This window comes from Pelodiscus sinensis, chromosome 9 (assembly GCF_052426305.1).
Source record: "Pelodiscus sinensis isolate ZL-2025 chromosome 9, ASM5242630v1, whole genome shotgun sequence".
NCBI classification, from domain to species: domain Eukaryota; kingdom Metazoa; phylum Chordata; order Testudines; family Trionychidae; genus Pelodiscus; species Pelodiscus sinensis.
Window position 1 is genome coordinate 47,952,058 of NC_143060.1, and position 21,043 is coordinate 47,973,100.

Sequence of the window (21,043 nt, forward strand, 5' to 3'; positions counted from 1 at the left end):
AGGCCCTCTCCAGCACTGGGGAGCCCACGATGGTGCTCCAGCACACAAAATCTACTAAGCTGGGCTCCCCTAAGTTCTGGTGTGGGAGGAGAATGTGGGGAGTATCTTTCTCCTTCCCAGTAAGGGGCCATGTCATTGAGGGGGGATTTCTTCTCACTTGTGTGCGGCTCCAATTGATTTTTCTGTGATCGGCAGCCCCAAACCCAAAAAAGGTTTCCCACTCCTACCACAACATGTAAAGTTTTATGTTTACATATATTTTTTTAAAAAGTATCATCCTCCAGTCCTCATTTGTCCAGGACTTTCTCAGATTTTACTTCCCAATTCTAGGAACTTTCAACTCCAGTTGCATAGCAAAAAATATTGTCACCATCCTGTTACAATGCAGGATCATTCTCCCTTAGCTGTTTGGCGGCCTGACACTGAAAATTCATCCAGTCCACTCACAACTCCTCCTCTCAACTCACTAATAAAAAAAATTACTTTATTTTCTTTACTTCTCTGATGTCTTTACTTCTGGTTTCTATTGTATCTTTCTACTTGGGTCTCCCTCAAGTTTAGACAAATGTCCTTCAAGTATGACCTGTTTATCCTTCAAAGAATTATTCCTCAATGGTTATGCATGTACTGACTTGCCTAGCCTTGAATGTAGACTTATGAACATTTACTTGCATTAAAAATGGTAACTTCTTAAAACAAGTCATCCGAGCCAATAGTTAAACACACCTATTCAGAATACATGTGTAACAGAAGTTCAAACTATTTGCAAAACTATTCCTTTAGAGAACTTTATAGTAAGTAGAGTCATGGCAATCTCACATATTAAAAAAAACGAAAAACTGTTCCCTACAATTCCTGAGAGCCCCACTAGTGGGAAAATCCTCAGTATTTGCTAAGGAGGGGGACTTTTCTCCATTTCCATTTACCTTCTACACAGTTACCCAAAAATATAGAGAGGAACCAGCACTTCAGCTCTCCATATTCAGAAAAGCCAGCAGGTGGAGAAAACAAAGAACCAATGAAGTGTTCTAAAGTGACTTCGGACCTACTATTGCTCATCGTTCAGGCACAACTTGACCACTTCTGCCCAGTCTGATAGAGGGCAGGGGGAGACAGTTGGATTTGAAGGTAGCAAGCTTACCCAATCTCCTGGAAAAACTGTTGCCTACAATCCATCACCTAGAAGTACAGAGCTGTTCCTTTTCTATACTCTCCCACTACCACTGTATTAAGACACCTATGAAGGCATCAACACTAGAAATAGAGGTTTGAACAAGAAGGCAAAAATCAGCTATGCGTGGAGGGGGAAAAATTAAGTTGTTCTCTGCAAACCCAAGAACCACACCAAGAAAACACTGTAGCGCAAGTGAAACTGAAAGGGAGGGAGGAGTGGGGAAACTGGATCAGAGTGGCAAACTGCAATATGAAGCGAGCCAGGGGATAGTAATATTAGAAAACGTTGTTGTTTCTGTTGAAGACTATAAGGAGAAAATCCTTATTCACAAAAATAATATAAAGCTTATTCAATTTTTACATATGTAAAATGAAATAAGTTACTCAGGCCTGATTTACACTAAGGAGGCAAGTTGATCTAAGTCACACTAAAATTACGCAAGATATATAACTTAATTCAACGCAGTTTAGATCGATTTACGGCAGCATCCATACCGCTTTACGTCTACAACAGATGCTCTCCCATCATCACAGCTTCCTCTTCTCGGGAAGGTGAAGTACTGAAGTTGGCAGACTAACATTTTCCCAATAACTTATCACCTCTTTATTAAACCTGCCAAATCAATGTTCACTGCCAGGGCTGTCCCTATGGATGTGTGGTGCCCGAGACACCCCCACCTGCCCCGCCCCCATTCTACCCCTTTCCCCAAACTCCCACGCCTACTCCGCACTGCCTTTTCCCACCCTGCTCTGCCCCTTCTCCATAACCATTCAAGGGTACCCCTTCCTCCAAGCTCCCTCCCCAAACCATGCTAGGAGCTGGTGGAATGGAACAGACTGGGTTGTTTCATTTCCTGATACCACCAGTTAGTGCAGGGGGGGCAACTCCACTGTCAGCACCAATCCCCCCACTAATTTCCCCAGCAAACCCTTGGTCGTTTGCTTCTACATTCCTCCTGAAGCATGGGGATCCCCAAAGCACAGGACCCAGGTCCATTGTTCCAAACCGTCCTATGGTTCTGCCCACTGCCCTGAATACAGCAGCACCAATTTAGCTAGTAGTGAAGACAAGCCCTCAAAAAGAGATGCTGCACCAATCACACATTTAACTGAATCAGCTAAATTTTACCAATGAGCTAACAAGAGGCAAGTGATCATTCAAAAAAGTGGAAACTACCCTTAGACATCCCATGTTACTGTTAGATACACCAAAGCCAACCTCTAATTTTAAAATCTGGTGGAACAAGACTATGGACTTGTCTACACTACCAATGTATTGAACTGTAACTTTCGCAGATATGTCATGTGAAAACACACACACGCACCTGGAGCACAACAAGTTACAGCGCTGTAAAGCACCAGTATAAACAGACTCATACTACTGGGAGCATAGAGGTGTTTTACCTCAGGCTCTCCCAAAGCTGGTGCCATGACCACGCTGCCTTTTAGAGCACTCCGACAGCAATGCTTTCAATAAGGCTTTGTCTACACTTCTGAGTGTAAAGAGCTAATTGCAACTCCACAGCATAATATTGATGGGCTTTTTCCAAATACAATTACCAGAACATATATGTAGAAGACAGCCACCAGAGAAACAATTCCCACAAAACGTTATTTAAAATCATGTACTTTAACTTATTCTTTCACCCATTCCTGCACCTTACCACTTCAAATTTTGGGCCATTTTCTAAATGTGGTGCATACCCACAACTTTACCTTCAATAAATATAACACATAGCAAACACAAACAAGCAGATAAAAGAATTCAAAATCTTCCTCAAGAAATAAAAGGAGGAAGAAAAAGAAACCTCAGGTGACAAACCAGATCTTTTACTGAATTTCTGGAAGGTACTCAGATCCCCAATAAAAACCTGCAGAATTAGAATCTGAACGTAACAGAATCCAATACATTTTCTTACTACTTTGCTTTCCTCATTTTTGCATGAATTTCAGCTTCTGGTATAATTAGCCACTACAGTTATTTGTACAGAAACCAATAAATAAAACTCTCACGTTCTTCATAAAAACCAGCTATTTTATGAGGAATAAACTATTTTGGAAAAACTGGAAACTGTAGTTTGAAAACTTATTACCTGAACTTAAAAACTTTTTGCTACCAAAGAATCAACATTTTCTGAAGCATCCAATTGCAACTGCCAAGCACCAAAAGATACATACATCCCTCAAGGAAAGCAATTGAGAGCTTATCACAAGCATATCAATGACAGTCAAATGTATGCACGTTAGATCTCGTATCTAAAACAATTCACACTATTAATGTTAAGACTCTGATATTTAAGTACAAATAGCGTCACCACCATATTTAAGTGCAAGCTCCTGAATACCAACTCCCTTTCATGCTCTGTTAGAAGTAAAAGCTGCTGATCTAACAAAATTAAGTAAATCTAGTCCCTTAGTATCTCAGAGGTTATCACAGTATTTACCTTCTGAATTATGAACAAAGTATTGTTACTTTCCCTTACATAACTATACATGTACCATTTAAACAGTGCTAGATAAAGGCACTTAAAATAATTTTAAATTACAAAATCATGATTACAAAAATCAAGAAATCAGAGTTATGTCTCACATTTAACATGTATCAAAGAAAGCGTATTGTTACTAAAGAAATAATACATGTCTAACCACAGACAGATCTCTTCCTCAGAATTGAAAACACCTTAAGCCAAAAAAGCAATAACCAGTGTCTTAGCTGTGCTATGACTCATACTGACTATCTTTATACTTACCTCTAAAGTTAAGCTCAACTGAACTGAACAGGAATCGCGTCAGCTGAATCATTCTGCTGCCCATATGTGGTTAGTGTCATCATGTTACAACAGAAGTGGCAAATCAGTCCTCCAAAGACTGCCCAAATTCCCCAGCCCTGAAAGAGCGGCCTCTTCAGCCATCTAATCTCCACTAGCCGGCCAAGGATCCACCCGTCCAGAAGCAAGCTACTCCTACACACTTTCCAGCACATACTGGACTGCATACTACTTCCACAGTCACCAACTTTTTTTTTTTTCAACTGATCCACAAAGTGATTACTGACCCATATATATCTCCATATCACTGATCTATATGAGCTAACTAGAAGATTTACCCAGAGTTGCTGGGGTCCTTAACTCAAATAAATTTTAGAGAGGTAGCCGTTTAAATTTTGTTTTTCTTCATTTAAATCATTATTTTGGGGTGAGGCTAGGTTCAGTATGCAGGGTTCCCTGGGGGGAAAGGACAACCCCAGGCCTCTGTCACCACAGCAGTGTGGGGCCAGGTGAGAAGTGGCTACCGCATGTGGTGCATGTCCCTTGGTTGGGAGACAGATGGACAGACAGACAGACACACAAACTGAAATATATAGTAGACAGCTATCTCTCATCACTCCTGTTGGCCCAATGGGATTATAGCTGTTCCAGTCTCCATCTCTGGCTCCTTGCTGCCTCCTCTATGGTCATTCCACAGTATAACTGTCCCTCCTACCAGACCCCTCCCTTTCCATTTTCTAAGAAACAACTGAATTCCAGGCACATCCCATTGTCCAGCACAACCAAACACTTATCTTGCATTAAGTTATGATAAGAAAAAGCTGCATACCAAATTTGATGATCCTAGTTACTATTTAGGAGGCCTACTTGAAAAAACGGACTCATGGATGGATGACAGACACACTGGCTACGTCTACATTGGCAAGATTTTGAGCAAACACTTTAAATGTAAGAGTTTTTGCGTTAAAGTATTTGTACAAGCGAGCATCTACACTGGTATGTGCTTTTGCGCAGAAGCATCAGTGCCAGTGTAGACGCTCTCTTGCGCAAGAAAGCTCCGATTGCCATTTTAGCCATCGGGCTTTCTTGCGCAAGAAATTAACATTGCCTGTCTACACTGGCCTCTGCGCAAGAACAGTTGTGCAAGACTGCTTATCCCTGAGTGGGAGCATCATAATTCTTGTGCAAGAAGCACTGATTTCATACTTTAGAATGTCAGTGTTCTTGTGCAAGAACTCCCTGCCAGTGTAGACAGGCGGCATGCTTTTGCGCAAAATCATGCCAATGTGGACACAGCCACTAAGTTTCTAAAATACAGTCATTCCTCATTTAACACGGTAGATACGTTTCAGAAAATGTTCGTGCTAAGTGAAAGCGTGTTATATGGGGTCAATTTTCCCATTGAAAATAATGGAAAAGGTGGGGGTTGCGGCTCAAGCGCTCGCAGCTCCAACCTGCACTTGTTAGCAGCTGGGAAGGGGACATAAGGTTGGGGGAAAAAGGGGACTGAGTTATAGCAGGGAGGTGAGGTGTTTGGCTCTGGAGAAGGGAAGGGAAGGACAGGGGAGGGGGCTCGCAGCTAGCCAAAGGGGGTCACCGGGGAAAGGTGCTGCGAGCAGCAAACCTCCGCCGCTTTGCAGGGAGGCAGGGGAAGCCTCACGCAGCTGCCCGGGGCTTTCTCTGCCTCCTTACAAAGCGGCAGCGGTTTGCCCTAGCCACGCAGTTCCTCGGTGTCCCCCTCTGGCCAGATGACTTGAATCCGGCCAGGAGTCGTCACCGGGGAACGGTGCGGCAAGAGGCAAACCTCTGCCACTTTGCAGGGAGATAGGGGAAGCCTCGTGAAGCTGCCGGCCACCGGCCAGCCCTAGGGGAAATTATGTTATTGCGGGGATGGGGTCATGTTGTTTGAAAAATGTTCCCTAAAAAAAAAAAGTCATGTTATCGCAAAAACGTGTTAAGTGAGGAATTACTGTATAACAGATTCCATACTCAAGAAACAGTTCTTAACTAGTTCCAGTTCCTGCAGGGATTTGGGGATAAGCCGCAAATAATCATGGGATTTTCCCTAGGGGAATGGCAGAAGTTATAATAGTTTCTTCCCACAGTTAGCTGAATCACCACAAGATCCCTGACAGCTCTAAGAAAGAATACACAATGCACAGCTGCTTGAAGCAGTATCAAACTCTGGAATGCATAATCACAAAGCCTAACTGTTGACATGACGGAGTATAGAGCTAGTATGGATGGACTGCAGGATGTTGTAGCAACTCGACTATAGGCATGTCTACATGTACACAGGCATAGCTGTCCTGATTCAGTTGCGTTGCTGCAGCACATCTAGTGAAGTTGCTCTTATCCAATCGACATGAGTTCTACCATTGTCGTAATAAAACCAATGCAAATGGCAAAAGCTATGTTTGCAGAAGAGTGTATCTTAGTGGGAGAGTGATAGAAATGTAGCCGTGTTAGTCTGGGGTAGTTGAAGCAAAATGCAGGACAATGTAGCACTTTAAAGACTAACAAGATGGTTTATTAGATGATGAGCTTTCGTGGGCCAGACCCACTTCCTCAGATCCAATAGTGGAAGAAAGTAGTCACAACCATATATACCAAAGGATACAATTAAAAAAAATGAACAAATATGAAAAGGACAAATCACATTGCAGAACAGGAGGGGGATGCGGGGCGGGGGGGGGAAGGAAGGAAGGTAAGTGTCTGTGAATTGATGATATTAGAGGTAGGGAGAGTGGGATGTTTGTGAGTTAATGGTATTAGAGGTGATAACTGGGGAAACTATCTTGGTAATGGGTGAGATAGTTCAAATGTTTGTTAAGTCCTTGTTGGAAAGTGTCGAATTTTAACATGAATGACAGTTCAGAGGATTCCCTTTCAAGTGCAGATGTAAAAGGTCTTTGTAGCAGAATGCAGGTGGTTAAGTCATTGAGAGAGTGTCCTTTCTGGTTAAAATGGCAAGAAACTATTTTCTCTTTGTGATCTTGTCTGATATCTGTTTTGTGGGCATTAATCCTTTGGCGAAGTGTCTGAGATGTTTGTGGGAGAGCTTATGCCACTCAGAAGAGTGGCTTATTCACAATCTTGAGCAACATAAATTATGTTAACATAGGCTGTAGCATAGACTAAGGATGTTAAGAGGCGGGTAACTGGCTAATCATGTAGTACAGGGGTCTCCAAACTTTTCAGCCCGAGGGCCGCATTAACTATCAAACAGCAGTTCGGGGGCCGACTACACACTTGAGGTCCAAATAAAAAACAATCAAAACATGGATGTTGTTTTTAATTATTTATTTAATATTATTTTATTCAGTTATTATTTAATAACACATTCATACACTACACATGAACACCTGTATTAGTGTGAATGGTGAAATTGTTTCCTGGATGCCAAAATAGCAGACATTTCTGGCTTTAGATTTGTTGTCCCTAACATCAACAGTGACCTGAGATTATCATCGGACAAGTTTGTTCTCAAATTGTTCTTCACGTATTTCATTCTTGAAAATGTTTGTTCACACAGGTATGTTGTTCCAAAGATTGAAAGGTACCTTGATGCAAAAGTTTTGACATTAGGAAAGTCTTCCTTGGGCAAAAATTGGTAAAAACCCACCAGTCCTATTTTGAACTTGTCCCTAAGGAGGTCATTTGCTTGCAACTCAATGACTTCCAGCTGCAGTTCATCTGGGCAACTGGCCACATCTGCTTCAAATGGGTTTTGAAACAATCTCACTTCTTCTGCCTTTGAATCCAAAAAGGTCTCCACGGGCCGGATGAGAGGGCCTCGCGGGCCGCATCCGGCCCCCGGGCCGTAGTTTGGAGACCCCTGATGTAGTAGATAGAGTTTTTATCAGCTACACAATTAGTCAATAAGGGAAGGCGCTCAGTCTCTGCTCGGGCTGGGTCCAGGAGCTACCCCTGTAGCAGCTCTGTAATTTAAATGTAACAGGAGCCGGACATACAGGCAGCCCAGTTTCTACTCCATTTAAAATGCAGAGCCACAGCAGGAATAGGTCCTGGAACCAGCGCAAGTCGGAACTGAGCAAGCGCAGCTCAGCCCAGGCTTCCACCGTGTCCGGGACCTACCTCTGCTGTGGCTCTGCAATTTAAACATACTAAGAGGCAGGCATGCAGGCAGCCCATCTCTTAGTACATTTCAACTGCAGAGCCGCAGTCTGGGTGTGACAGTGTGTCGGGGTTCCCCCCCTGAATCCTGCAGCCCTGTAGCAGCAAGAATAGGCTCTGCCAGCCAGTAGACTAGAGAAAGTTTATTGCTTCTCCAGGATACAGCACAGTAAAGACGTGATGTGACTAAAGGAGTCAGGGCCAGGATGCCTCAGACCCCTTGAGATGGGGTGCCTGGGCCCCAGACTCCCAGCCCCCTCCTTAGTCTGTCTCCTTCATGGTTCCAGCCCAAGACTCCCCTTCCCCCAACACTCACTTCCTTTGTTCCGTCCCTTCTCTTAAACGGTAGAACCAGTTCAGTCACTGTCATGGGGGCCCTCAAGTCACCCCCCCACAGGGCAGTGCTTACAGACAAGAGGCCAGTAGGGGTCATCCACAGCCCACAGCCCAAGCATAGCAACCAGCAAGGTTCTGACACTATATCACACTGGGTAAGTCCCGGACTCGGGTGAGCTGAGCTGCCTGCCCCACCAGGGCAGCCTCCCCTGTCCTCTCCCCCCGCCCCCCCGCCAAGTTGCTGCCTCAGATGGAAGCATCAGCAGGGGGGGACAAATGGCACCGCAGAGACAGATGTGCGAGGGAAGCACCTTTTAAGCCGGCTCCCCCCAGCACTGGCTACTCACATCCCCAGCATAGACACAGCCAAAGTGTGTCTATATGCCAATTGTGAGCACACTAGTTTCAAGTGAAATAACTGCACTACGTACAATAAACACAATTGTAGTTCAGATTAGCCCCCCATAAATCAGAAATACAGAAAAGTACAGTACAGCCCACTGTGTCTCATGTTGGAAAAACTCAGCAATTACACCATACAATACATCCCTATCACCAGATCCTTTTTTTTTTGTCAAATGTTTTGAACTGTACTTTGAGCTCCCTTTGTTTATTTGAAAAAAGGTAGTCAAAGTAGTTGTGCATTGTCTCTTAATTTAGTTTGTTACAGACTACAGGCAGTCCCCGGGTTACGTGGATCCGACTTATGTCGGATCCCTACTTACGAACGGGGTGAGGGAACCTGCACCCTCCCTCCCCCCAGCAGACCGCCGAGACACGCCACGGCGGTCCCGCCACCCGCGTCCCCTGTGGCGAGAAAAGCTGTTCCACATCTCCCTGGTCTGCTGGGGGGGCCGCCCCAGCAGACCAGGGAGACGTGGAGCAAAGCCGTAGAGGACGCGGGTGGCGGGACCGCCCGCGGCGCGTATGGGCGGTCCTGCCGCCCGCGTCCTCCGCGGCGAAAAAAGCCGCTCCGCATCTCCCTGGTCTGCTGGGGGGTGGGCGGGGGAGGCGCAGCTAGTGCGCCCCCCCCCCCAGCAGACCAGGCTTTCCTCGCCGACGCCTGGGGTAGAGCAGCTGGGGGGCTGACGGGTTGGTCCCACAGCGCCGAGGTGCGGCGCTACTGGACCAACCCAGCAGCACCCCAGCTGCTCTGCCCCAGGCGTGTCCGATTCAGCCGCTGCTGAAACTGATCAGCGGCTGACTACAGGAAGCCCGAGGCAGAGCTGCTCTGCCCCGGGCTTCCTGGAATCAGCCGCTGATCAGTTTCAGCAGCAGCTGACTTGGGGACACCTGGGGTAGAGCAGCTGGGGTGCTGCTGGGTTGGTCCCCGCAGTGCCGACGTGTGGTGCTGCGGGGACCTACCCGGCAGTGCCCCAGCTGCTCTGCCCCAGGCGTGTCCGAGTCAGCTGCTGCTGGTCAGTTTCAATAACGGCTGAATCTGGATGCCAGTTCCGACTTACGTACAAATTCAACTTAAGAACAAACCTACACTCCCTATCTTGTACGTAACCCGGGGACTGCCTGTATTGTAGCCTTCTATGTATGCCTGACTCTTACAGGTGATCTGTTTTTCAAAAAATGGATTTGTTTTTGCTTTCCTGAAATAATTTCTTTGGTGGAGATGAGTTCTACCTGTTTAGGTCTCAGCAGCACTGGAAAGATATTTTGATGACTTGAAACCCCAAGTGAAGTGATAAAAATCACAAGGCCAAGAATTAACAAGGGAGAAATAATTTTTAGTCAGACTTGCTTACTTTTATTAATATCAATTTGACTTCAGTGACCATCCAAAATGTTGTTTAAAGGATATCTCCGATAAAGATTCAACATCTCCACCCCTTCCGTTAAGTAGTAAAATCTTCAAAAACACATACTTCAAGATCCCATAAAATGTCCTTTGGCAAAACCTTACATTCCCAATATTTCTAAAATCAAAAAACAGATTAAAAAATAATCAGGCCTCCCATATAAATCATTAAAAAAGCCACAAGCTATTTTAAGTGCTTTGCAGGTCGGCACTGAATTTCTTCCTTTTTAGAGAATCACAGAGAAAGTGAAACTATTTAAATTCTTCTTCAACCTTAAAACTAGTCTCATTGCTTTCTACTCTACTTTCTGCATTTCTAATTCAGCAACAGTGAATACAATATTTCATATATGGATGCTTCACTCCTTACAGTGTGAAAATATTGGTAGCAGGGATGTGAAAGTCACACAAACCCACCCTCCCCTGCTGCCTCTGTATCATAAGCCGTAGTGTGTGGGGCACAGGTGGAAGCGCACACTAGCTCCCACAGAGAATCACATCACCACCACCCCGTGTGGTGGGTAAGTGGCTCCACGGGAGCCCCTATGCGCAGAAAGCCAACTTAAAAGCTGACTCCCTACACACACAGGCAAGGGACCACGAGCCTTGCCAGCCCGGAGCACTGCCAGCCCCACAGAGTCCTGAGCCCCGGGAATGGTTAACCATGTAATGGATAGAATTGATATCAGTCACCGAGTTAATATCTTTATTCATTTATATCCCTAATTTGAATGTTTTTCTTTTTTTCTGAAGCATCACAATTATATAAAGAATAACAATGAAGTTTTTACTGCAATTATGCAGTGCTCCAAAGTTTCTCCCTTTCACGCAGTGGTTCCCAAACTTTTCAGCATCACGCCCCCTTCTTGATTTTTGAAAAACCCTCATGCCCCTCCACCCAAAAATAGCAAAACTTGTCGGGGGGGGGGGGGGGGAAGGAACTGACCAGGGCAGCAAAACTTGATTGGGGGAGGGGGGACTGGGTCGCCTCGCATACCCCCTGGAATTTCTTCACACACCCCAGTTTGGGAACCCATGCGTGTAGAGTATCAAAGTTTGTCTTTTTTTGCTAACAAAAGTTGATCCATAAAAAATTTGACTTCACCCACTTCATCGCTCTCATACACAGCATCTAACACAGCTACACCAACACGGCACAAAAAAATCATCAGATTCAACATTTTAAGAACTACAGAACCTAAGATCAGTATTATAACCCTGGCATTCAACTGGACTCTTGTTTTTCTTTTCAAATTTAGTTCTACAATTTGAACTCCTCGTATTTAAGTATACTTTGTTGAAGAGTACATTGATTGCAAAAAGTGTACTCAAATCTCACATATTCAAAATTATGTTGGTTAAAAAAGGTAGTAGAGATGCTCAAAATAGAAAGATAAAGATTTTATTACGCCTTATGAAGTAACACATGGGGAAAACGTCTACACAAGCTTCAAAATACTTAGTCACATATAACATATACTATTAATAAGTTTCAATATTAATATTAAAACAACAGGTGCCTTATATCACCATGGAGATTACCCTAAATAACTAACTCGCCAATAGGCAATGTTACTACAGAAGTCTTTTCAAAACTGAGCCCTATATTGACCAAATATTTCCTACTACTACTGAGCTCCAGCCCACCTAAACGAACACATTAGCAGCTTGTCTCTGCGACTTCATTTGACACGTACAAATTTCTGGAAAGGGTTAACCTACAAGCCTGGAATATCCATTTGTTATGGAAAAAACTTACCAGACGTGCCATAAAAAGAGCAGCAATAAAGACAAATGAAAACACAAAAATGCCATTTGCTAAAGGGGAAGAAGTTTCAGTTTTCGCTTTACCTTTAAAAAGGAAATGAAAAAGGGGAGGCTGGTGTAACCTACCAAGGCCCCTACATGATGGGCTGTGTTGTGCTAGCCTGTGAAGAGACGTACATACAAGGTGACTAAAAGACAACCTGTAAAGCGAGGCACATCGATCTCATGAGCAGTATTACCAATTTTTTAAAAATAAAAATCTCCTGCCACGTTTTCTGCGGTTGGGGGACAGAATTCCCCGCCCCTTCCCCTGCACAGGTCCTACCACCAGCAGGCCAACTTCGAAAGACGGTCTGAGCCCCCGCCTAACCAATGACATTTCTTGGCGTTAAAGTTGTGGAGGCCCCCACGCCGCCTCCATTCTCAGGGGGCTGTTTTCAGCTTGGCCGAAGAGCCAGCAAAGCCGCCCGCAGACCCCGGAGCGCCGGGAAAAGACGACACCCCCCCCCCCCCTTAAATAACGCCCAGCCCGAATCGCGGGGCTACATACACACAAGCCCCGCCGGACCCGGCCTCCTCGCGCTACCGCTGCCGCCGCCCAAGGCCCGGGCAGGTGGCGCCCGGCATGTGGCAGGGGCTGCGCAAAGCCGCGCGGCCGAGCCCGGAAAGGAGACCGGGCTTGGCACGCGCCGCCGCCCTGCCCCCCGCCGAGTTTCACTTCACAGGAGTCACTTCACAGACACACGCTCTCCCCACCCCGCCCCCGGCCACGGGCGGAGCGGCGGCAGCTGCAGCCAATGGGGGCCGGGTGACTGGCGGCGGCGGCCAATGAGACCCGGCGAGAGGTGGGACTGTCCTCCCGCCGCGGCGGCCCCGTGTGAGGTCGCTGGCTGCCTGCAAGGGAGTTTCTTGCTTACAGCCCCGGCTGCGCGCCCCAAGCTCCCGGCCCCTTCTCCCCCCCGCGCCTCACCAGACCGCGCGCGTCCCTCCCGCTTCGCGCCGGGCCGCCGGAACCGGCCTCGCTGCCTCGGCGGAGAGTGCCGCGCCCAGGCGCCGAGTGGGGGCCGGACGCTCCGGGCGGGTGCGGGGCTCCCCGTGCGCGAACCGTGAGGCCGCGGCGGTAGCAGCCCAGCCGCCGCCGCCTCCTCCTGCCGCTGCCGCTGCTGCCAGGACTGTAAACATCCCGGCATCCCCGAGGGGAGAGAGGCGGGGCCGGCGCCGGGCTCCTCCTCAGAGCGGGCCCCCGCCGCCTTCTGGCGCTCAGCGGCCCGGCCGCGGCGTATGCTGACCCGCCGTGTCCCCGCGACGGCTAGGGCCGGACTGGAGGCGGCGGCAGCAGACGTTTGGCCTGCCCCGGTAAAGGATGGGCTGGGAGGGGCCGGCCTGCACGCTGGGAAGCGCCCGGGCTTGGGGTCAGGCCCGTGTCTTTCCGAAACCAGGGGCCCCGGTGCTGCGCTGCTTCCGAAGAGGCAGGAGACTGGCTGGTGCGCTGGGAAGCACCTTGGCCAAACCTGCAGCCATGTGTGGGACCCCAGAGGCTGCGTCGGTTCCAGCTCCCGGTGTGTTACCGAACTGCAACTTCCTAGCAGCCTAGTTCCTCCTGAGAGGTAGCAGTGCGCTTAATACAAATAAATGGCGACTGCGTCCCACCGCAAGCAAATATATTCTTGGCTTTTGTGCTGTGGAAATTGCGACCGCAGGCAGAAACTGAATTTGTATGTGTTTCTGCATTCTCTAGCCCCAAGGACCCTAAGCCCCTGAGAAGGACTCCTAGGCCCTATAAATTATACAGCAGCTCCCTTGACAAGAGTAAGAGGGGCTCAGCACTCTGAACTCTCATGAAAGAAAAAAGAAAGCCTAGGATTTCTGAAAAACAATGTGTCCAGGGGAAGGTGTGGCGCATTCATTAGAAAAGCCATCTACCCTGATCTAACACTGTCCCGGTATAGTGTGGAAAAAGGAGATATGTTTAGCTAACTTTGTTTGTTTGTTAATAGGCAGCAGCTTTAAAACAAACAAAAGGAAGTATTTCTTCACTCAGTGCACAATCAACCTCTGGAACTCCTTGCCAGAGGATGCGGTGAAGTCTAGAACTTCAACAGGGTTCAAAAAAGAGCTAGCTAGATTCATCAAGGTAAGGTTCATCAATGGCTATTAGCCAGTGTGGGTAGGAATGTTGTCCCTAGCCTCTGTTCTTCTGGAAGTGGGTGACGGGAGGGATCATGTGAAGATTACCTGTTGTGATCCCTTCCTCTGAGACATCTGGTATTGGCCCCTGTCAGCAGACAGGGTACTGGGCTAAATGGACCTTTGGTCTGACCCAGTGTGGCCATTCTTATGTTTGTTTGTTTTTTAAACACAAATAAGGACTTACATTAGAGTAAGAATGTGTTTAAAAACTTGTTTGCTGGTAGTAGTTCCCTTGGGGACTAACCATAATCCCTTAGAAATAAAAATGAAAGCTTCCTAACAGCATGCAAAATAATCCTGACTTTCTGATGACATGTTGCCTGTTTCTGGTAGTAACCTATTGGAAAAAGACAATGTAAACCTGTGCTTAGGAATTAAAAATAAACAGCTCTCCTAAAAATACAGAGGAAAGTAGCTTTTTCTTTTTCTGGAGTGATGGAGAAGCTCTCCCCAAAGAGATCTTGATCCTTTCTGAATTCTGAAATGGGGACTCAGTCAGGAGGTATGAAACACTGAAGTGGAAGAGCTGGTGCTAGCCTAAACAGTTTGGAGTTCTCAGTGGGTGTGTCTACAATTCAATTAAAAATCTGCTGACTCAACTTAGGGGCTTGGGTTGGAGCCCAGGCTTTAGGGCTCCAACAATCACAGCAATTAATTAGCCCCTTAACTTAAGTCTTACAAGCTGGATTCAGCTGATGGGCCACCCACAGGTGGCTAACTGCAGTGTAGACATAGCCAGTGTTCTCTGCCGGTAGCTTGAACAGCAGTAGCACCTGATAGGGAAAGAAAAGAGTTCTGTGTGGAAATCTTCTGTCTCCCTCCTATTAGTTTTCCTTCTAGAAGAAGAATTAGAAACTAGCATATTTATCCTTTAAATCATTTCTTAATCTAAAGTTCAACAAACAGCCTGAGGGTCCAATCCACAAGGGTACCTAGTATCAGAGGGGTAGCTGTGTTAGTCTGAATCTGCAAAAGCGACGAGGAGTCCTGTGGCACCTTCAGTTAGTCTATAAGGTGCCACAGGACTCCTTAAGGGTACCTAGGTGTCTGAGTTTTTTAAGAACCAATGTGAGCCACAAAGCTTCCACTCAGCTGCCATCTAAACCTGCAGATGATTATACTCATGGCACCTAAGTTTTTGTTTCTAGGCCTGTGCATTGCTGCCACACAACAGGTATCCATAGGGATGTGAAGGATTAACTAGTAAGCTTCACCTTTAACGGGACTGGGATGCCAAAGCATCCCTTGCCTGCGGGGTGCCCTAGCCTATTGCCCAGCTGGTGTAGCGGTTCCTGCTAAGGGAAATTAGAGAGGCTATCAAAATAAAGAACTCAATAATAATGGGGGATTTTAACTATCCCCGTATTGACTGGGTGCTTGTCACCTCAGGACAAAATGCAGAGACAAAATTTCTTTATACCTTCAATGGCTGCTTCTTGGAGCAGCTGGTACAGGAACCAACAAGGGGAGAGGCAATTCTCCATTTAGTCCTGAGTGGTGCGTAGGATCCGGTCCAAGAGGTAACTATAATAGGACCACTTAGAAATAGTGACCATAATATAATAACATTTAACATTCCTGTGGTGGGAAGAACATCTCAGCAGCCCAACACTGTGGCTTTAATTTCAGAAAGGGGAACTATGCAAAAATGAGGTTAGTTAAACAGAGATTAAAAGGTACTGTGACTAAAGTAAAATCCCTGTAAGCTGCATGGATGCTTTCAAAGACAACAAAATAGGTGATTGCTAACAGGGAGTTTTGAGAGGGAGTTCTCCAGGTGAAGGAGAAGCAGATACAGGACTCTTGAGGGAAGTGTGTTTTGTTATTGGGGCTTTCTCAGTGTGTGCAGAGCTTGTGTTTGTTTGGTGTGTGGTGGTTTGTGGGTTTTTTTTTTTTTTTTTTTTTTTTTTTTCCCCTCCTCCCCCCCTGTTTGAGTGAGGCTTTAGAGGGGGAGTTCTCCAGGTAGAGGAGAAGTAGATACAGGAGTCTTGGGAGAAGTGGGTGTTGTGCTTGGGGCTTTCTTGCTGTATGCTGAGCTTGTGTTTGTGAGTGAGGGTTGTGTGTGTTCTTTTTTGTCTGTTTGTTTGTTTATTTATTTATTTATTTATTTTCCCCTGTGTTTGAGAGTGAGTGTTTTTTTTTTTTTTTTTTTTTTTTTCCCCTTCCCCCCTCCCCTTGATAGAGTTTGTGCTGTGATTGGTAGGGGGCTGTGATTGGCAGGTGGAAACTGTTGGCTTCTAATTAAAGTTTGAATTGTAGAAGCCTCGGTAGGGGGAGGGGCTTTATAAGGCAGTGGGCAAGCGACCAAGGAGCTTGCGAACAGGTGATTGCTAACAGGGAGTTTTGAGAGGGAGTTGGGGAGGGGAGAGGGAAGGGCGGGAGGTTCTCTTGTCTTTCTTTTTAAATCCCTTCTCCAGGACAGCAGCGATGGTTGATGATGCGTCTGCTGCTGTTGTTACCTGCACAGCGTGTGCCATGTTTGTCTTCCTCCCGGAAGAAAGAACGGATTTCATCTGCACGAAGTGCAAGCTGGTCGAGATTTTGGAAGAAAAAATTAGAGGACTGGAGGCCCAAGTGTCGACCTTACGCTTGATCAGAGAGGATGAAGACTTCCTCGATAGAAGGCAGCAATTGATCCTTCAAGCACGGCAGGCAGAGGAGCCAGTGAGGGCAGTACGCGACCAAGAAGAGAACTGGCAGCATGTAACTTCTAGAAGGGGAAAAAGGCCAGCACGGGATTCCCCCGATGCTATAGAGGTAAGCAATCGCTTTCAAGCTCTCTCCACAGGCTCTGCAGTGCTGAATGCTCTGGAAGGGACCTCACAAGGTAGAAACCAGAAGGGAGCACCATCTACTGAAAGGCATGGGATGCGTAGTCCTAGGGATGGGGGTTCCACGGCCACCACCCCCAAAAGGAAACGACGGGTGGTGGTGGTCGGGGACTCCCTCCTAAGAGGGACTGAGCCATCCCTCTGCCGTCCGGACCTGGAATCTCAAGAGGTGTGCTGCTTACCGGGAGCTCGCATTCGGGATGTCACTGAGAGGCTTAGCAAGCTGATCAAACCTTCAGATCGCTACCCCTTCCTGCTTCTCCATGTAGGAACGAATGATACGGCCAAGAATGACCTTGAGCGGGTTGCTGCGGATTATGTAGCACTGGGAAGAAGGATCCAAGACTTTGGAGCGCAAGTGGTGTTCTCGTCCATCCTCCCTGTTGAAGGGAAAGGACTGGGCAGGGATCGTCGAATTGAGGACGTAAATGCGTGGTTGCGCAGGTGGTGTCGCAGAGAGGGCTTTGGTTTCTTCGACCATGGGACTCTGTTCCGGGCGCAAGGATTGATAGGAAGAGATGGGATCCACCTAACGAAGAGAGGAAGGAGCATCTTCGCGGGCAGGCTTGCGAACCTAGTGAGGAGGGCTTTAAACTAGGTTCGTCGGGGGACGGTGACCAAAACCCTGAGGGGAGTGGGAAAGTCAGATGCCGGGAAGAAATGCATAGAGCAAGGAGCGAGAAAGGAGGACCCCAGTTTCGAATGGAGAAGATAGTGCAATCAACTGGTTACCTGAAGTGTTTGTACACGAATGCGAGAAGCCTGGGCAACAAGCAGGAAGAACTGGAGGCCCTGGCCCAGGCCAAGAAATATGATTTAACTGGGATAACAGAGACTTGGTGGGATGACTCGCATGACTGGAGCGCTGTCATGGAAGGGTATAGATTGTTCAGGAAGAATAGGCAGGGGAGAAAAGGAGGAGGAGTTGCACTATATGTAAGAGAGCACTATGATTGCTCTGAACTCCAGTATAAAGAGGGAGAAAAACTTGTTGAAAGTCTATGGGTCAGGTTTAAAGGAGCAAACAGTAGTGATGTTGTGGTTGGTGTCTGCTACAGGCCACCGAACCAGGTGGATGAGGTAGATGAGGCTTTCTTCGAACAACTGAGCGAAGCTTCCAGATCGCAGGCCCTGGTTCTCATGGGGGACTTTAATCACCCTGACATCTGTTGGGAAACCAATAAGGCAGTACACAGGCAATCCAGGAAGTTTTTGGAGAATGTTGGGGATAACTTCTTGGTACAAGTGCTGAAGGATCCGACCAGGGGCCATGCACAGCTTGACCTTCTCCTCACAAACAGGGAGGAACTAATAGGGGACGTAGAGGTGGGTGACAACCTGGGAAGCAGTGATCATGAGATGGTAGATTTCAGGATCCTGACCAAAGGAAGGAAAGAGAGTAGTAAAATACACACCTTGGACTTCAAAAAAGCAGATTTTGACTCCCTCAGAGACCTGATGGGCAGAATCCCCTGGGATGTTAACATGAAGGGGAAAGGAGTCCAGGACAGCTGGCAGTATTTTAAAGAAGCCTTATTAAAGGCACAGAAAGAAACCATCCCGACGCGTAGCAAGAGAGGCAAACCTGGTAGGAGACCGGATTGGCTTACAGGGGAAATCCTTGGTGTACTTAAGCACAAAAAGGAAGCTTACAGAAAGTGGAAACTTGGACAAATGACTAGGGAGGAGTTTAAATGTATAGTTCGAGAATGCCGGGGGGTTATCAGGAAGGCGAAAGCGCAAATGGAGTTGCGACTGGCTAAGGATGTGAAGGATAACAAGAAAGGTTTCTACAGGCATGTCAACAAGAAGAAGGTGATCAGAGAGGGTGTGCAGTCCCTAATGGATGAAGGAGGTAACCTAGTGACAGAGGATGTGGGGAAAGCTGAAGTACTCAATGCTTTCTTTGCCTCTGTATTCACGGACAAGGTCGGCTCCTGGACTTCTGTGCTAAGCAACGCAAGATGGGAAGAAGATGGACAGCCCTTGGTGGGTAAAGAACAGGTTAGGAACTATTTAGAAAAACTAAACGTACACAAATCCATGGGTCCAGACTTAATGCACCCAAGGGTACTGAAGGAGTTGGCAAACGTCATTGAGGAGCCTTTGGCCATTATCTTTGAAAAGTCGTGGAGATCGGGCGAAATCCCGGATGATTGGAAAAAGGCAAATGTAGTGCCCATCTTCAAAAAAGGGAAGAAGGACGATCCAGGGAACTATAGGCCGGTCAGTCTTACCTCGGTTCCTGGAAAAATCATGGAAGGGATCCTAAAGGAATCCATTTTGAGACACTTGAATGAGAGGAAAGTGATCAGGAATAGTCAGCATGGATTCACAAAGGGCAAGTCGTGCTTGACCAATCTGATTAGCTTCTATGATGAGGTAACTGGCTCAGTGGACATGGGAAAGTCAGTGGATGTTATATACCTTGACTTTAGCAAGGCTTTTGATACGGTCTCCCACAATATTCTTGCCAGCAAGTTAAGGGAATGCGGATTGGATAAATGGACGGTAAGATGGATAGAAAGATGGCTAGAAGGCCGGGCCCAGCGGGTAGTGATCAACGGTTCGATGTCAGGATGGCGGTCGGTTTCTAGTGGAGTGCCCCAAGGTTCAGTTCTAGGACCGGTTTTGTTCAATATCTTTATTAATGACCTGGATGAGGGGATAGATTGCACCCTCAGCAAGTTTGCAGATGACACTAAGCTAGGGGGAGAGGTAGATACGCTTAAGGGCAGAGATAGGGTCCAGAGTGACTTAGACAAATTGGAGGATTGGGCCACTAGAAATCTCATGAGATTCAACAAAGACAAGTGTAGAGTCCTGCACTTGGGACGGAAGAATCCCAAGCATAGTTACAGGCTGGGGACCAACCTGTTAAGTAGTAGTTCTGCAGAAAAGGACCTGGGGGTTACAGTGGATGAGAAGCTCGATATGAGTCAACAGTGTGCCCTTGTAGCCAAGAAGGCTAATGGCATATTAGGCTGCATTAAGAGGAGCATTGCCAGCAGATCCAGAGATGTCATTATTCCCCTTTATTCGGCTTTGGTGAGGCCACATCTGGAGTACTGTGTCCAGTTCTGGGCCCCCCACTACAAAAAGGATGCGGACGCATTGGAGAGGGTCCAGCGGAGGGCAACCAAAATGATTAGGGGTCTGGAGCATATGACCTACGAGGAGAGGCTGAGGGACTTGGGTCTGTTTAGTCTGCAGAAGCGAAGAGTGAGGGGGGACTTGATAGCAGCCTTCAACTTCCTGAAGGGAGGTTCCGGGGAGGATGGAGAGAGGCTGTTCTCAGTAGTGACAGATGGCAGAACAAGGAGCAATGGTCTCAAGTTGTGGTGGGAGAGGTCCAGATTGGATATTAGGAAAAACTATTTTACTAGGAGGGTAGTGAAGCATTGGAATGGGTTACCTAGGGAAGTAGTGGAGTCTCCATCCCTAGAGGTGTTTAAGTCTCGGCTTGACAAAGCTCTGGCCGGGTTGATTTAGATGGGATTGGTCCTGCCTAGAGCGGAGGGCTGGACTTGACGACCTTCTGAGGTCTCTTCCAGTTCTGATTCTATGATAAGGGGATGGTTGGATGAAATAACATGATCTTGGTAACTAATTGACCATTCATTACCAGTTGGAAATAGGTCAATGGAGGGATGATAGGAGTTGCTATAGGGAACTTTCTGGGTGTCTGGCTGGTGAGTCTTGCCCCCATGCTCAGGGTTTAGCTGATCGCCATATTTGGGGTCAGGAAGGAATTTTCCTCCAGGGTAGATTGGCAGAGGCCCTGGAGGTTTTTCGCCTTCCTCTGTAGCATTGGGCACAGATCACAGCTGAAGGACTCTCTGCATGTTGGGGCCTTCAAAGTATTTGAAGGCTTCAATAGCTGAGACATAGGTGAGAGGATTATTCTAAGAGGGGTGGGCGAGATTCTGTGGCCTGCACTGTGCAGGGGGTCAGACTAGATGATCATAATGGTCCCTTCTGACCTTAAAGTCTATGAGTCTATGAGTCTATGAAATAGAGGCCCAACTTAA

The 21,043-nt window shown here is 47.0% G+C and overlaps 1 protein-coding gene across 7 annotated transcripts in view; it reads right to left on the minus strand.

The window, feature by feature from the left end:
* The window catches only part of NEK7 (NIMA related kinase 7), a 127,399-nt gene extending 114,258 nt beyond the window's left edge, over positions 1-13,141 (minus strand). Inside the window, exons 1-2 of one of the 7 annotated variants that reach the window (XM_075936687.2) lie at positions 12,542-12,758; positions 12,118-12,152 (exon numbers count right to left, since the gene is read on the minus strand). The gene's annotated coding sequence lies outside the window, so the exon portion shown is untranslated. Of the gene's footprint in view, positions 1-3,819; positions 5,151-10,171; positions 11,103-12,117; positions 12,443-12,541; positions 12,759-12,961 lie in introns of those variants that run through there. The other 6 variants (XM_075936690.2, XM_075936685.2, XM_075936686.2 and 3 more) reach the window with 6 other exon arrangements.
* Between the last annotated feature and the right edge of the window lie 7,902 nt (positions 13,142-21,043).